We start from the raw sequence: 18074 nt of genomic DNA on the forward strand, positions 1-18074 counted from the left end.
TTGTGAAATAGTCATTTAAACAGAAAACTGCTTTTGGAACAAACCTTTGTGTCTTGATTGTTGTCATTTTTGTATTTTTTTTACCGAATTTGAAAATATCAACTGCCATTTACAATATGCTAAACTCTCTTAGTGAATGGGCCAATAAAAAAGCTTAAAACGTTGGAAAAATAACTTTTCTAACCATTCAAAGCTGAGAAGTTTTATCTTTTCCTGTATGGGACTTGCTGACGTTGGCACTTACTCAGCCAATCAGCTGATCCGCTCACCAGCCAGTCAGCGCTCAGTAGCAGTGGTAAGCTATTGTTTTTAGCCATTCGCCCCTATTTACCATGACCTCATTTACAGGCGCCCTCTAGTGTTTCGCAGTCATTATTCTGGTATTGATAGCATTCAATTAGTAACGCCGTCTGAATATATCCATGGTGAGTTGCATGCAGGCCCAGCTGTAGTCTTTTAGAGATCCTAAGCAGGATTTTCTGGGGGTGCCATCTTGCTAGCTGATGTATTGTAAACTTAGAAGCTAGCTAACAACAATGCCTACCACAAGCTGTGTAAATTACATGCATGTATAACTGGCCATTTGAGTGTTGCTGATGAACTGGAAGCTCATTTGGGTTTCTAATAAATTACAGTTTAACTTACATCCCAGATGCTGGTGGCTGCGAGAGCCCAAGCAGCTGCTTATGTCGATTATTAGGTAGAGCTGTAATGCTACCAAGTTTTACCTCATCAATCTCTCACGGCTAGACAGCTGGGAGAAGGACGAGTTCTGTAGTTTTGAGAACCATTCATGATCGATAATTCACACTTATTGATGATTGACTTGTGCAATTGGATTATGTATATCTAGATCTCTTACGTTTTAGCTGGACAGTTAGCGCAGATAAAGCTAATAACAAGCTAACTCTTTCACTCACCTTTAGCTTTTATTTCCGCTGATGTTTATGCTAATTCAGTATTTAGGTAATTCTAGCTGTCTGGATATGTTATTACAAGCGATAATTCATAACTGAGACTCAAAGTTGACTTATGAATGTATCTAGAATGAAAAAAATAGCAAGTGGCCCGGCTGTCCTTAAATGGCCTGGTATTAAATATCCTATCAAACCTTTAAAGTTGCCATTTTATAATCTACGTCATGCCCATGTTAGGATGTATGGACTGTATATGGGCTATATTTTTGATCCAGGTCTGTTTTTGTCATAAGAAAATCCAATTGTGTTTTTGAAAATCATAAATATTGTAAACAAAAAAGTCTCAAACACAACACCATTTGTTGTTCGTCGCTGGATCCTCTGAATTATGTAGTCATTGCTAAAAGCAAGCTAACACTGCTGCACACCACCTCACCAGACCTCACCCCACGAAACTGGCGAGCTGTCAAATGTGTCATGTTGCAGTGTGTTAAGGCACAGTGGTGGACTTACTTTCCATGTGTGTCAATGCACCGGTTCTCAAAACTACAGAACTCCTCCTTCTCCCAGCTGTCTACCCATAAGAGATTGATGAGTCCAAATTTTGGTAGCACTACGGCTCTACCTAATAATCAACATAAGCAGCTGCTTGGGCTCTCGCAGCCACCAGCAGCCCCTCTTAACAGCATCTGGTTTGTAAGTTAAACAGTAATTTATTAGAAACCCTCACACTCAAATAGCCAGTTATACATGCATGTAATTTACCCATCTTGTGGTAGGCATTGTTGCTGGCTAGCTTCTAAGTTTACAATACATCATCTAGCAAGATGGGACCCCCAGAAAATCCTGCTGAGCCATGCTTGTATTTAGACCGTCCCTTTCCACCCTTGAGGTGAGTATTATTATTGTCCACTCACTGCACTGTGATGTATTACGAAAACTAGAGGACATTTTAGAGGCGAAAGTCGTGAAATATTACTTTATATTATAAGTATAATATGGCCAATTCTGCTGTGAAATGAGCTAAGAAGTTAGTTTTGGCTCAAAAATGTAAAACCATTTTTTTATGTGCTTTTATTTTGAATCAAATATATCATTTACAATAAAAAACTCTATTTTATATGAGTTTGTTAAATTTTAAATTCGTTAAAAAGAGCTACAAATGATAGACAAGAGGTGTTAGCCAATCGTATTGCAGGACGCGCGACGCTACCAGCCAATCGCGGCTTAGAGGAGGAGGGGTTTGACGGAATACGGGCGGGAAAGAAAAAAGTAACGCAGAAAGAGCGACGCTGGGCTCCTTCTGTCGAGGCTTCTGGTGCAAAGCAGAAAAAACGGCCACAGAAACACTGACAGCTGAGATTAAACCCAGGGGAAATTTCCCGCGGGCTTACGGTCTCCCAGCCTGGGCTGGTGGAGGACAGGTGGACAGTGGAGATTAAAACGCAGCGGGGCTTTTTCCTCAGGAGCCGCGCCTCGAGTTTAATATTAATCCCCCCTCAGGGCTGTGTTGTGTTGTTAGCCACCGATGCTAACAAGGTCCCTGTCAGGAATCAAGTGGCCTTAGGCTAAACGTACAGGGCTTCCCCGTAAAGTTACGTTTTTAACGGCTCAAATGTCGTTTTATTTTACAGTTATGTGCCCGTTTAGGCTGATTTTTTAACGGGAAATATTACAAACACCTAATAATTCACCCCTTGAGGCGCGAACGGAGTCATTACAACACAACTGTGACTACAACACAAATATAGCCAATTTATTTACTGTCGAAACCCACCAGTGAACCTACGTGTACCTTCTGGGTGTTCATATGTAACGTTCATGGTGATAAAGTAGTGAAAAATCCGAATTTAATACATGTTCTACATTTTTTGGGGGGGACTATTTTACTTACAACACCCGGCATGTATCCTTCCGCCAAGAATGGATGACTATAAGTGGGTTCAAATACGTTTTAAGCCAAAACTTCATCACAAGACTGTCATAAAACAGTGCCTCAGACATCAGGCAGTGAATTCATAGCCATTTCATCTAATTATCTTCGTTCTGTGAGGGAGCTTCCAGAGGTGGACGTCTGGTTCCTATCACCACCACTGTGAACGATAATGACCACTCTGAATGGCCCCCTTCACAGCTTGAACACTGCCTAGTGCAGAAAGTTGGTGAAAACATTGGTGGCGTTCCTCTTTAACGATATATGTGCCAAAATATGACCCCCTATGCGGAGCTTTTGGCCGGGCCACAATGTTTAAAAGTCAGCACAAGTCTTAGGGAATGCAGCTAAAGTGTAATAAGGTCTTTAGTTTGATTGGTTTACCGCTTAACGTGGGATATGTAGCTGCATTTCCAATAGAAAGTGGTACATATAAAGTTAATCCCATAGGAACACGCAGTCATTACACCAGTGCTCCATATATGCATCTCGATTGGTTTACCTTTGTTTTAATTAGAGGCATAATGTTGGTGGATTTGGCTCCGCGGCTTCTGAGGCCTCGTCTAACCATGCGTTGAAGGTCAGAGACGTTTGCTAAGGACACTTTTATTGCTGTATGTGGTAAATATTGTTGTGAAAAAGAAAATGATCTGCTTGTTTTCAACTTCCAGGCTGTTTCAGTCTTTAAAATGTGCCTCATAAGAATCTCAAACCTGGTCATAACGTCTTCAGAGTGTGAAGCTCTTGGAGCTCGCCGCGTTGTTTGTGTGCTCCTTGGTCACTTGTTGAAATATTTCTTCCTCTCTGAGCAGCCGGATGTTCTCGGAGTTCTTTGGAAGACTGAGGAGCCAGGACGTGGGAGGAAGAGGTCAGGCTTCAGACTGATTCATCGTATTTACTCTGGCCCGGTGGACAGTTCTGGTAACACATGTTCCTGCTGCTCTCTTAAAGCATGTATCATATACGGTCCTCAGTGCTTAAAAACCCCAGAACATCTGTTCCAGCACAGCACACACTGTCCTCATCACTGCTGAGAACAGCCCACCCGTCAAATAACATCGGGTCCGTGGTGGTGGTCCTGGGGTGGTCCCTTTCTTATCAGTGGACCGGTAGAGGTTGACACTACATGGGCAAAAGTACACACTTAAAAATGATTGTTGTTCAAGGGTTGTTTAGTAACAAAAACGGTTCTATATAGGAACTATTTGAACCAAGAGTTCGTTGCATCATGAAAGGGTTCTTTAGTTTGGTGAATGGGCTGTAGACGGTTCTATATAGAACCATTTTGAAAGATTATTGATACAAGCTCGACATGGCAACAGTAGAGGAACCCTTTTCAGTAAGTTTCTATCTAGAACCATCTGCAACACATTCTCCATTGTCCTGAAGAACCCTTACACACCTTGAAAGGTGGATCTTAAGGGGGGGCGGTTCTTTAGTAAGGAAAACTGTTGTATATAGAACCATTTTACAAGCTTGACATTAACAGAAAAACCCTTTTTGGTGCCACATAGAACCATTTCCAGAATGGTTCTGTTTAGAACTGTTTACGGCACATTCTCTGTCAATCCGATGAACCCTTACACACCTAAAAAGGTGGTTGTTTCAGGGCTCTTGAATAAAGAAAATGGCTCTATGTAGAACCATTTCGAACAGTTATTGTTACAACCTTGACATGGCAACAATGGAAGAACCTTTTTTTGGTGTTACATAGAACCGTTTGAAATAAGGTTCTATAAAGAACCATCTACAGCACATTTTCCATCAATCTGAAGAACACACATTTAAAAAGGTGGTTCTTCAAGTGTTCTTGAGTAATGATAATGGTTCTTTATAGAACCATGAAAGAACCCTTTTTATGATTTAGGGGTTCTTTACATGATGAAAGGGGTTCTTAAGATTGATGGAGAATGTGCTGTAGATGGTTTTATATAAAGCTGTCTTGAATGGTTATTGTTACAAGCTTGACATCGCAACAATATAAGAACCATTTACATCACATCTACATGCCATCTACAGCATATTCCACATTAACCTAAAGAACCCTTACCTACTTAAAAAAAGGTGATTCTGCAAGGGTTCTTTAGCAAGGAAATGGTTCTATATAGAACCATGTTACAAGCTTGACATCGCAACAATATAAGAGCCATTTTAAAAAGGTTCTGTGTAGAACCACCAACATTACATTCTCCATTAACCTAAAGAACCCTTACCTACTTAAAAAAGGTGATTCTGCAAGGGTTCTTTAGCAAGATAAATAGTTCTCTATAGAACCATGTTACAATCTTGACATCACAATAATAGAAGGACCTTTTTTGGTGCTATATAGAACCCTTTTCAATCTGGCTTTATGTAGAACCATCTACATCACATTCTCCAACCTAAAGAACCGAGCCGAGTTCTTTAGAGCCGAGCCCAACTCCTGAAACACAACCCCACACCATGATCCCCCCTCCACCAAACTTTACACTCGGCACAATGCAGTCAGACAAGTACTGTCTCCTGGCAACCGCTAAACCCAGACTCGTCCATCAGATTTCCAGACGGAGAAGCGTGATTGGTCACTCCAGAGAACACGTCTCCACTGCTCTAGAGTCCAGTGGCGGCGCTTTACTCCACTGCATTCCACGCTTTGCACTGCGCTCGGTGATGTAAGGCTTGGATGCAGCTGCTCAGCCATGGAAACCCATTCCATGAAGCTCTCTACGCTGTTCTTGAGCTGATCTGAAGGCCACATGAAGTTTGGAGGTCTGTAGTGATTGACTCTGCAGAAAGTCGGTGACCTCTGCGCACTATGCCCCTCAGCATCCGCTGACCGCTCTGTCATTTTACGTGGCCGACCACTTCGTGGCTGAGTTGCTGTCGTTCCCAATCGCTTCCACTTTGTTATAATCCCACTGACAGTGGACTGTGGAATATTTAGTAATGAGGAAATTTCACGACTGGACTTGCTGCACAGGTGGCGTCCGATCACGGTACCACGCTGGAATTCACTGAGCTCCTGAGAGCGACCCATTCTTTCACTAATGTCTGTAGAAGCAGTCTGCAGGCCTAGGGGCTCGGCTTTATACACCTGTGGCCATGGAAGTGACTGGAACACCTGGATTCAGTGATTTGGCTGGGTGAGTGAAAACTTCTGGAAATGTAGTGGTTTTATTTTTTATTATCCAATATGACTGGCATACCTACATAATTTACCTCATGCCAGATGTTTTGCTGCAGTGATTTACAGAACCAATTATATCCACTGCTTCTATTTACACTGAACTATTTTCCCAAGAATAAACTTGATGCCTTCTTTCAGTGGTTTAAAATCGTTGCTCTTCATGCTGCTTGATGCTCTTTCGGACCTCTCAAGAAAAAATACAGCACATGTCTTACTGATATGTGATATTAGAAGAAATAATATTAAACGTTTACTCCTTCTTTCAGGGAATTAAAGCAGAGACGTCATAGCTGCTTTGTGTCCACTAGAAGGCGAGCTTTTTTCAGTCTTACAAATTGGCCTGTGGACCCAGGATGGCAATATCCAGTAATTTCCATATTCAGTGGCTGACACATGCGAAGGTACATAGAAACAGTGTCTGTAATGTGCTGCAGTTGTTTAATTAAGGTAAGTCTTCTTTTGTGTTTCCTGCCAACTGTTAGATCCTAATGTCAGCGCATACTGATCAATGCACAATCCTGGGTCCATGACTATAGCATGACCTATGGGGTTCAGGCCTATGGTGCGCATAAGGCCTTAGGGCTTGCGTCATACAGAGGCCTCAGCTGATGCTGGTGCGTTCATATGGTTAGTCGTAACTCATAGTGACAATGATATCTGATTAGCAATGTTCTAACACTATCTGTTGTTTAGGCTCCATGTTCCTGGACGTCATAAACGTTCTTGGGGGCCCTTGTCCACCTAAATCTCTATTTCATCCAATCCTCTCCCTCTATTGTCTTGTCACATGATCGCGCGATGGTCAAGCCATTTGTGTGTATATAAACTCTGCTATTCTGATTAATAAACGGGAAAAACCTTCTGAATACAGACCTAGTCTCTGTGGTCATTTGAGTTTCCCCCCAGCCGGCTGGACTCTTAGAAGGACGGAGGGCTTCTGGCTAAGTTCACAGCTTTGGTATTGTGGTCGATCCCCAGAACCTAAAACACGATCAAACGGTTCTAACACCAACCATAGTATTTATGTAAAGACTGAAGAAATATATCGCTGCTGTCGGAAGAAAACCTTGTATCTCCATTTTTGTCATTTTTCAGTTTTTGATATAATTTCAAGGGACCTGTTGCCCTTTACATTGTGTGTAAATTTCATGATGAACGGAGTAAAAGAAACGGCCCAAAGTGACTTGGAAAGACGTCTGGTTCCTTTGACTTGCATTGAAACTACAGTAGGTTTCTTCTCCTGTAAAGTTCTAATTTTGGAGATACGAGGTTTTCTTCCAGCAACAGCGATATGCTTTTTTCTCTTTCTCGCTCCGTGAGTGTCTGTAATTGTCAAGGTAACCACAAAACCAGGCATTCGGGTTGGTCAGTGAGCATCTCAGACATTCTGTGTGATGTTGTGGTATATTTGGCTGCGTAATGGGTATCGACTGTTTCTTAAATGTTTTAATTAAACATGCTCACTGTCCACTTTATCAGCTCCACTTACTGTAAAGCTGCACTCTGTAGTTCTACAGTTACAGACTGTAGTCCATCTGTTTCTCTGATACTCTGTTACCCTGTTCTTCAGTGGTCAGGACCCCCATGGACCCTCACACAGCAGGTACTATTTGGGTGGTGGGTCATTCTCAGCACTGCAGTAACACTGATGTGGTGGTAGTGTGTTAGTGTGTGTTGTGCTGGTCTGAGTGGATCAGACACAGCAGTGCTGCAGGAGTTTTTAAACACTGTGTCCACTCACTGTCCACTCTATTAGACCCTCCTGAAGTATGCTGGTTCCTACTTCACAAGGTTTTCAGTATTGCCTCTAAATAATCCATGTAGTTTCAGGACACATTATGTAAATGAATAATATGAATCAAAAAGTAGCTTTATTTGTTTGTATTTACAAGAGTAGCTTCATTCTATGTTGGTTTATACCCATAACGAGTTCTTCGTTCATACAGGACATCATCCTCCATCGTCCTGGCTGGACTGAGGCCGAATTCTGAGTACAAGTCTCTTTTGGGTCACATGAGGTCCAAATGCTCCATCATCCCACGTTCCACGTTGGGCTGTCGATGACACCTGCATCCTTTCACCTCACACTTTTAATGGATGTTAACATAAAATGCAGGTCTTTGATTTCTTGCCTGGCTCATCACTTTCAGAAGAAAAGAAGAGAGCAGACAGGAACGTCCTCTCAGGGTCCTGTACTTCAGGAAACAAGAAGCCCACTTCACATCCAAATATCATCTTCTGAAGTGTCCTTTTATAGTAGGATCACTGGTTTAGAGAACGTTTGCTTATTGGAATAAAGTGATTTAGAAGTGTAGTCAAGGGAAGAGGAAACCCTGCTCTTAAGATGTTGAGTGGGCTACTTTATGGCAACAAGTACTGTATGATACAAGCACTTCTGAATGTAGATCAAAGCTGACCTGGATTGTCCTCCAGCTTCTTTTGCTCCTCCTCCAGAGCTTTCATCTTGGCCTCATGAACGTCAGCCAAGGCCTTCCACTCCGCTCTGTTGTTTGTCATTCCGTTGAACATGGGCTGGATCTCTGAATGGAACCTTGCAAATTCCTGAACACAAGTGTGTTGGGTTACTGGACTGGTATGTGTCTCTAAAGCATTCAGAGCATAACCAAAGAGGTTCTCAGTGATGTTTTAATAGGTGATGGGGTAACTTGGGGGAAGAAGCCCCCCAGGGCAAGATCTCAAACACAACACATCCCAACACACAAAACCGGTCACGATTGGCCCCTCCCAGTCATGTCCATGTGTTTCTGTTGTGTTTTGGTTTAGCCCGCGTGTTCTTTGTTTTGGTTTTTTAGTCCAGCCCCCTCAGTTCGTGACTCCACCCCTGATTGTTTCCACCTGTGTTCCTCGTTTACCCTGTTATTGTTTAAGCCCTGTGTTTGCCTCTAGTTGTCGCTGGTCTTTGTTGTTTGAACTGTTCTGGCTGTGTTTATATGTTGGTTCGGTGTTTCCGTGTTTATCATGTTTGACTTTAAATCTATCCGTGTTGGCCATCTGACTTTGGACCGTTATGACCCTGATTTGGGATTTGCCCACAATAAAAGTCGCTTATCTCCGCATATGCGTCCACAACCTCGCTCTCTGTTACAAAACCTAATCCCAACACATTTAATGCATGGCTGGGTCTAACTCTGTCTAGAGTATGGCATTCCTCCTTTTGGGGTTAGTCTACTGCTGATCTGCTGGGATTTTCACGCTCAACCATCTCTAGGGTTTACAGAGAACGGTCCGAAAAAGAGGAAATATCCAGTGAGCGGTCAGTTGTGTGGACGAAAATGCCTTGTTGATGTGAGAGGTCAGAGGAGAATGGACAGACTGGTTCCAGATGATAGAAAGACAACAGGAACTCAAATAACCAACCAGAATCTCTGAGGAACGTTTCCAACACCTTGTTGAAAGTGTGCCATGAAGAATTAATACAGTTCTGAAGGCAAAAGGGGGACCACCTTTTACTAGCATATGCTGGACTGAGAACCAAAAATATCCAGCCAACAGCGTCCTGTGGGCAGCGCCCTGTGACCACTGAAGAAGGACCAGAGGATGACCAACACAAGCTGTGCAGCAGCAGATGAGCTGTCGTCTCTGACTCTACATCTACAAGGTGGACCTTCAACAGGCCAAAGGTGCAAGAAAAGGGTGGATTGGGTTTTATAGATTCTCACCATTAAGAGTGTGAACACTGTCTGGCCAACGTTATATCCATGCCTCCAGTTATGGTATGGTAGGAAAACTTCTCATCCTCATAAAACCAAACTGATCTCTCCACAATGGCCAGCCCGGAGGACTAAGCAAAATTTTTTTTTGCTATTTTACATTGAGAAACTTTATTCTTGAATTGTTGCACTATTTGTGCAGTCTTTCATGGAGTGGTGAACCCCTCCTCATCTTTACTCCTGCGAAGCTCTCAGAGATGCTGTTTTATATCCAATCACGTTACTGACCTGTTGTCAGTCAACCACCAGGTTTTATTTTAGCATTACACAACTTCACCAGTCTTTTGTTGGCCCCCATCCCAAATCAAATTCAAAATGGGCACATCATTTTCAAAAACAATACATTTTCTCAGTTTCAACATTTGATATGCTGTCTTTGTACTATTGTCGATTAAATATAGGGTTTAAATGATCTGGACATCATTGCATTTTGTTTTTTTTTAACATTTTGCATAGCGTCCCAACTTTTTTGGAAATGGGGTTGTATTTATAACAGGAAGTATAAGGATTTAGTAAGGATGAGAATCTCCTCTGCAATGCCCCTCCTGGACTCCATCCTCATCAGTTTGTCATACGTGTCGCAGTTCAATGTGGACCAACACAGAAACTTGGTAAGTGTCATTTTCACTAAATGACCATGTAAGGGACGGTATGCTATTGTGGCAAACAATGAAGGGTCATATGGCCGGTCATGTCAGTATTTACAGTTTTTGGTCACATTTTATTTTTTATGGGGCCCTGTAGCTGTATGCTAATATTCACATTGTTATTAGATTACTTGTTTAATTATCAACAGCATTAGGGTTAGGTTTTGGTTTTGGATTAGGGTTAGCGTTAAGGAAACTTTGAATTTAATGGACATTTAGCTGAAAATAAACTCAATGAGCACTTTATTAGGAACACTAGACCAACACTGGGCAGGACTTCCCTTCGTTCTCAAACTGCCTCAGTTCGTCGTGGCATGGATTCTACAAGATGATGGAAACATTCCCTTGAGATTCTGGTGTTGATGGGTTTTTAAGGTGAAATGAGCCCAAAGTGTGCCAAGAAAGCGTCTCCCACACCATTACACCACCTCCACCAGCCTGGACTGTTCACACAAGGCAGGTTGGGTCCATGGATTTGTGCTGTTGTTGCCAAATTCTCACCCTAGTTTCGGTGTACCTCAGCAGAAATCGAGGTTCATCAGACGACGCTACGTTTTGATTTTCAGTCCTTCAATTGTCCGGTTTTGGTAAGCCTAGGCCCACTGCAGCCTTGGCCTTCTGTTCTTGGCTGACAGAAGTGGAACCTGGCATGGTCTTCTGCTGTTGTAGACCATCCACCTCAAGGTCCAATGTGTTGTGCATTCTGAACTGCTTTTCTGTTCACCACAGTTGAGTGGTTATCTGAGTTAATGTAGTCTTTCTGTCAGCCTGAACCAGTCTGGCCATTCTCCGCTGACACATACAGAACCATCTTTTTTTCTATATAGAACCTATTTTGAAAATGGCACCAAAGGGTTCTTCAGATAGATGGAGAATGTGCTATAGATGGTTCTATATAGAACCTATTATGAAAATGGCACCAAAGGGTTCTTCAGATAGATGGAGAATGTGCTATAGATGGTTCTATATAGAACCTATTTTGAAAATGGCACCAAAGGGTTCTTCAGATAGATGGAGAATGTGCTATAGATGGTTCTATATAGAACCTATTTTGAAAATGGCACCAAAGCGTTCTTCAGATTGATGGAGAATGTGCTGTAGATGGTTCTATATAGAACCTATTATGAAAATGGCACCAAAGCGTTCTTCAGATTGATGGAGAATGTGCTGTAGATGGTTCTATATAGAACCTATTTTGAAAATGGCACCAAAGGGTTCTTCAGATAGATGGAGAATGTGCTATAGATGGTTCTATATAGAACCTATTTTGAAAATGGCACCAAAGGGTTCTTCAGATTGATGGAGAATGTGCTGTAGATGGTTCTATATAGAACCTATTTTGAAAACGGCACCCAGAAGTGTTCTATTGTTACGATGTCAAGCTTGTAACAGTAGAAGAACCTTTTACGAGTGCTCTGTTGAACCCTTCAAAAAATTTTCTGTATAGAACCATCTACAACACATTCTCCATCATCCATGAAGAACTCTTTGGTGCCATTTGGGACCCTTTAATCATGCAGAACCATTGAAGAACCAGCTTTTTTTTTCATGTGCAGCTATAAAATAAGAAGCATTGCATGTTTTATAAGGATTAGTCCAGTAAATATGAGGCTACCATCTTATGGGTCAATATAGGCCCAACCTATATCACTTGATCAGCACTTACGGGACAACTCTAATTTCCTCTTATCCTTCCAAAGGATAATCAATGAGCTTATAGAAGTTCACATCTGGGAAAGAGAAAGAAAAGAACATTCCAAGTGCTTTGAAATGAGAACATTAAATGAGGCAAACTGACATTTGGCTGCTCTTCATACTCATCCATCTGGAGTCCTTGGCCCTTTGTAAGGCTCCTGTTCTCCAAGCTTGATTGGCCACTCATCATAGAACTCCTCCAGCGCGAGAACGAGAAGAAAAAATATTTTCACAAGTGTTCAGCAGATGCTGGGTCCATTTCACACTTACGGTAACATTTCACATGGCTTCTTCTCTCAGGTCCACGAACCTTTTCTTTGGTCATGTCCAGAAGGGCAAGAGAATCTCTCTCACAGTTGAGGTAAGTCCTGACGGTGTACAAAGCTCTCTCGATATCAGTGATCTCCTCAAACACCTTGCTTGCAGACCACAGCAATATCTGATGAAGAAAAATGTGGATTCGTGGAAGATTATCTTGTTAAACGGATGGAAATATGGTAGTCAGTCTTACCTGACTTCTCCACATTGTGCATGCACACCACGTGCTCCCTCAGCGCCACCAGACAGGCAAAGCCCACATACTTTATGAAGGGCTGGAATGAGATGTTGGTTTGATGCAAATTCTTGTTTAAGACCATCCATCCATCCATTTTCTAAGCCGCTTCTCCATCAGGGTCGCGGGGGGGTGCTGGAGCCTATCCCAGCAGTCTTCGGGCGGAAGGCAGGATACACCCTGGACAGGTCGCCAGTCCATCGCAGGGCAGACAGACACAGACAGTCACTCACACACAGGGGCAATTTAGCATGTCCAATTGGCCTGACTGCATGTCTTTGGACTGTGGGAGGAAACCGGAGAACCCGGAGGAAACCCACGCAGACACAGGGAGAACATGCAGACTCCACACAGAGAGGACCCCGGTCACCCGGCCGGGGAATCGAACCCAGGCCCTCCTCGCTGTGAGGCGACAGCGCTACCCACCGCGCCACCGCGCCACCCTGTTTAAAACCAATACAACTTAAAATAGAAGGTTTAGTGTCAATACAAACTTTTTTCTTTAGGGAGGTTTTTGTAAGACCCACTGCTTTGAAAATGAAATGTTTGCCTTATTTCTGAAAACCATTTACTCATTCATTCATTTCATTTAATTTTCCACCACATCTGGTTGTTTCTGTATTCTGCTTAAAAGAAAATTCAACCAATTTTTCAGTCAAGCACAGCGGTTTGGTGTAAAACACTCCATTCTGGAGAAACTTACTGAGTCAGAATCGTTTACAGTGTTGGTGATAGGAACCAGACATCCAGCTCTAAACGCTCCCTGGTGTCTACACTGCCTGGTGTCTGAGACACGGTTTTGTGAAAATTCCCCGGTAAGGATTTGGCCTATTTGTCCAGATTTACCGCTGTTTTACCATCTTCAAGACACAAAAATATCAGTAACACACATGTAGGTTCATCACTGGTCATTGCGGGCTCTGGTTCCCATCACCACCACTGTAAAGAAAACTAGGTTGGTAAGTTTCTCTAAAATGAATCATTTCACATCAAACCACTCTGAGTGACTTTGTTTGAATCCGAATAACTGAAAAATACCGATATTTTGAGAAATCGGTAGAATTCCCCGTTAAAGACTATATCATGTTAAAACATAAGTACTTTCTTGTAGCACTGCATTTCCAGTAGACGGGCAGAGTAACTAGCTTCAGAGATACATAGGAGGTGGACAAAATAATGGAAACACCACATGAAATATTCATACTCAGTCATTTTATCAGAAACATCTACCATGTACAGTCGTGTGCGAAGGTTTTAACACCCACAGTCAAATGACATGTTTTGACCACGTCTTCTTCAAGGAGCTTAAGCTTAAATGTGGCATTTTTATGGCACAGTTTCTGTTTGTTTGTTGAGTTTAACTAATTGAGGAAAAAAGAAACATGAAAAATAAAATGTGCAGTAATCTTTTTTTTTCTTACCAATGTATTAAATTCTCCAAGTAAACAGTGACTTTATATTAAAATGTGCATTGTAGTGTGTTCACCGCAGAGAAATGTGTTCACTTATTTTCACTTAATACGTAATACACCCCCCCGAAAAAGGACCACCACAGGACCACCGCTGACCAGGTATTATGGTGTGTTACTCACATTTTTAAACACCATGTCCACTTACTGTCCACTCTGTTACCGTCTTCTGTGGCTTTGATGTGAAGCTTAAATGGTGAAATGATTCCTCAGATTGATGGAGAATGTGTTGCACATGGTTCTATGTAGAACCTTTCTGAAAAGGATTCTATATAAGACCAAATAGATTTCTGCTATTGTGTACAAGCTTGACGTCCTCACCAAAGAAAAGCCTTTTTTGGTGGTTTATAGAACCATACACAACACATTCCCCATCAATCTGAAGAACCATTTCAACCATTGGCAACTGCTGTTGTCAATAAACTTTGCTTGCAAAACCTTTAAGCATGCAAAAGGTTCTTTCGATGTTCACTGTCGTACACTATATTGCGAAAAGTGTTCGCCCATCTGGATTCTTAATCCATAGGTTTAATATGATGTCGGCCCACCCTTTGCAGCTATAACAGCTTCAACTCTTCTGGGAAGGCTTTCCACAAGGGTTAGGAGTGTTTATGGGAATTTCTGACCGTTCTTCCAGAAGCACATTTGTGAGGTCAGACGCTGATGTTGGACGAGAAGGCCTGGCTCACAGTCTCCACTCTAATTCATCCCAAAGGTGTTCTATGGCGTTGAGGTCAGGACTCTGTGCAGGCCAGTCAAGTTCTTCCACACCAAACTGGCTCATCCATGTCTTTATGGTGATGTAAGGCTTGGATGCAGCTGCTCAGCCATGGAAACCCATTCCATGAAGCTCTCTACGCTGTTCTTGAGCTGATCTGAAGGCCACATGAAGTTTGGAGGCCTGTAGTGATTGACTCTGCAGAAAGTCGGTGACCTCTGCGCACTATGCCCCTCAGCATCCGCTGACCGCTCTGTCATTTTACATGGCCGACCACTTCGTGGCTGAGCTGCTGTCGTTCCCAATCACTTCCACTTTGTTATAATCCCACTGACAGTGGACTGTGGAATATTTAGTAGTGAGGAAATTTCACGACTGGACTTGCTGCACAGGTGGCGTCCGATCACGGCACCACGCTGGAATTCACTGAGCTCCTGAGAGCGACCCATTCTTTCACTAATGTCTGTAGAAGCAGTCTGCAGGCCTAGGGGCTCGGCTTTATACACCTGTGGCCATGGAAGAGACTGGAACACCTGAATTCAATGATTTGGATGGGGGAGTGAACACTTGTGGTAATCACATTTAAAATGGTGAAGCAACTGTCAAAGATTTTTTGTCAACTGTCAAATTTATTTTTGACCCCCAAATCAAACATCAGCATAAAAACTTGCCAAAAAATGATATTCTGATTTTATCTGAGAGGTTATTTCTGTCATTGTTTACTTTAGAAGTCTTTGATTTAACTCTGAGTAAAAATCAAGTGTGGAGGCTGTACCTGAGCCTCACTAACCTTTACTACAAGTTATTTACATGCTTTGAAATGGTGCAGAGAAGGTGAATAAAATAATGTTATTATTATGTGACCCTTATTAGTCCCACAATGGGGAAATTTCACCTCCACATTTAACCCATCTGTGCAGTGAAACACCACATACACACACACACACTAGGGGGCAGTGAGCAGCCCTATACGCAGTTGGGGGTTAGGTGTCTTGCTCAAGGACACCTCAGTCATGTGCTGTTGGCTCTGGGGATTGAACCGGTGACCTTCCAGTCATGAGGCTGGTTCCCTAACCTCCAGCCCACGACTGCCCACCTCCACCCCCCTGATGCTCTTAATCCTTTGCCTTGAAATCCACAAAAAGGCTTCGTCTGTAAGTCTCTCACTGTTTGCGGTTATATTAATAGTTTTACGTTAATATTTCTTGGGTTGGGAGCACAATTTGTTACTGGTTACTTTACTGTCAGATACATGTAGATGTATTAGTGATAATTCTGATGTATTTTCATCTTTCATTACTTATACCAAAATACCTTAATTAAATACTTAAGTTCAAATTGTTTTCTCAGTAATTGCACTTTTACAGACAAGAGATATTGGTACTTATCAGGTGTATTTTGTGTTCTTTTTGCAGTTTTCCAAATTATGTACATTAAATCCTGCCAAACACAACAACTCGTCTGTTCCTTGGAGGATGCAGTGCTGGAGAATATATAGCTAGCTGTATAGCTGAAAATAAGGACAGCATACTAAGTCTGAAGTTGGCTAGGTGAAGTATCTATATTTTGGACTGGACTGTAACCACTATTAGCACGGTTAAGTAACCTAAATGGTCTGATTCAGCACAGATTGGTCAGTGATAAAAAATCCCAAAAACTAATTTTTCACCTTTTAACTGAAAAATCAACAAAAAAAATCCACAATTACCGCAGAAAACAAGAAGAAATGAAGCCTCTACTGTGTAAATATTGACCATTTCTCTTCACACTCCTGATATCTCTTAGGGGTCTCCGGCCTCCTCGTCACTCTGTCTGAAAAGCATTTGTAATATTTCAGCACTCATCTTCAAGAAAATTTCAATTCTCTAAAGTCTGACGTCAAATATTTAAAAGTTTTCTAAAGTCGGGTTTAAGCCTGGTGCTATGGGTCTCTAAGGCTAATCCCTGCTTTGACTGGATCATCTGGATGGTGTATTTAATTCTCTGGCTGATGACCACATCAAGACAGAAAACATGTTGAAAAAAGCTGCTGGACGTCTGGAGACACCGTCAGCTAATGTGCAGGCAACTCTGCACATGTTCATAAATGGCACAAAACACCACACATGGCACGTTGTTGGAAAGCTCATCTTCTCTAGTTTAACATGAAGTTGATTGATACGTCTGTGCCCAGTGACGCATTCATTCTTAGTGGGTTAATAAGATTGTTAACAAACGCATTTCGGCTCCAAACAATTACAGGATGCGACTAAAGTAGAGATAACACTCCGTTCCCTTTACAGCTGGTACCTTCATCAGATTTACTGCATCTAATAATGAGGGAAGGAAATTACATTTACACTGTAATGTAAACAAACTGTACACACACACACACACACACACACACACACACCTTCTAAGCCGCTTTTCCTTCTGGGTCGCGGGGGGTGCTGGAGCCTATCCCAGTGGTCATCGGGCGGAAGGCAGGATACAGTACAAACGCGTCTTTTTATTTATTCTTATTTATTTATTCTTATTTTTCTTGAGCATGAATGTCACAGTAAATCTCTTGGCCCAAGCTTCTTAAACCTGAGCAGCAATGATCAGCTAGAAGCACCTTTCTTGCAGTGTGAGCTTTGCTGCAGTAAATATAATTTCTTAAGAAAATGAATCCAAATATTCTGAGAATAATTATACCAAAAAGGACAGCATAAGGCAGGGGTGCCTGACTTGTTCGCAAAGGGCTGTGGATTTTCATTCCAGCAAAGCAGAAGCTCTTGTTAAAGACTGAGACCAACTGATTAAAGGTTCTATATGCGACATTTTATACTTAAGCAGTAGAACCTGAGAGGAAGTGTGTTATCACATAATACCATCCCGGCTGTGATCTGGTGGCCGTAGATCATCCCAGCCGTGATGTTATTGGTGATAACTCCCTCCTCGAGTGCTCTACTGCTTTAATACAGCAGTTAAATAAATACAGTAAGAAATGAATAAACTGGCCGTGAACGCGGCTTTAATATGTTTTAATGTTCAGATCCTTCCTCCTAATTAGAGCTCCTTAACGAGCAGCTCGTTGCTACGTCAGAGTAACGAGCTCCGCCCACTCGCTGCTCAGCCGGCAGTTCGTTCTCCAGCTCCTTACACTAAATTCCCAAACTGTCGTCTCCGCTGAGCAGCTTTTGTTTTTTATTGGGTCAGTTTTACGGCTCAGTCTGATTTGGTCCGACTCTGAAGATCAGACAAGTCTGGCGAATGGTGTTGGG

This window comes from Pygocentrus nattereri, chromosome 22 (assembly GCF_015220715.1).
Source record: "Pygocentrus nattereri isolate fPygNat1 chromosome 22, fPygNat1.pri, whole genome shotgun sequence".
Lineage (NCBI taxonomy): Eukaryota > Metazoa > Chordata > Actinopteri > Characiformes > Serrasalmidae > Pygocentrus > Pygocentrus nattereri.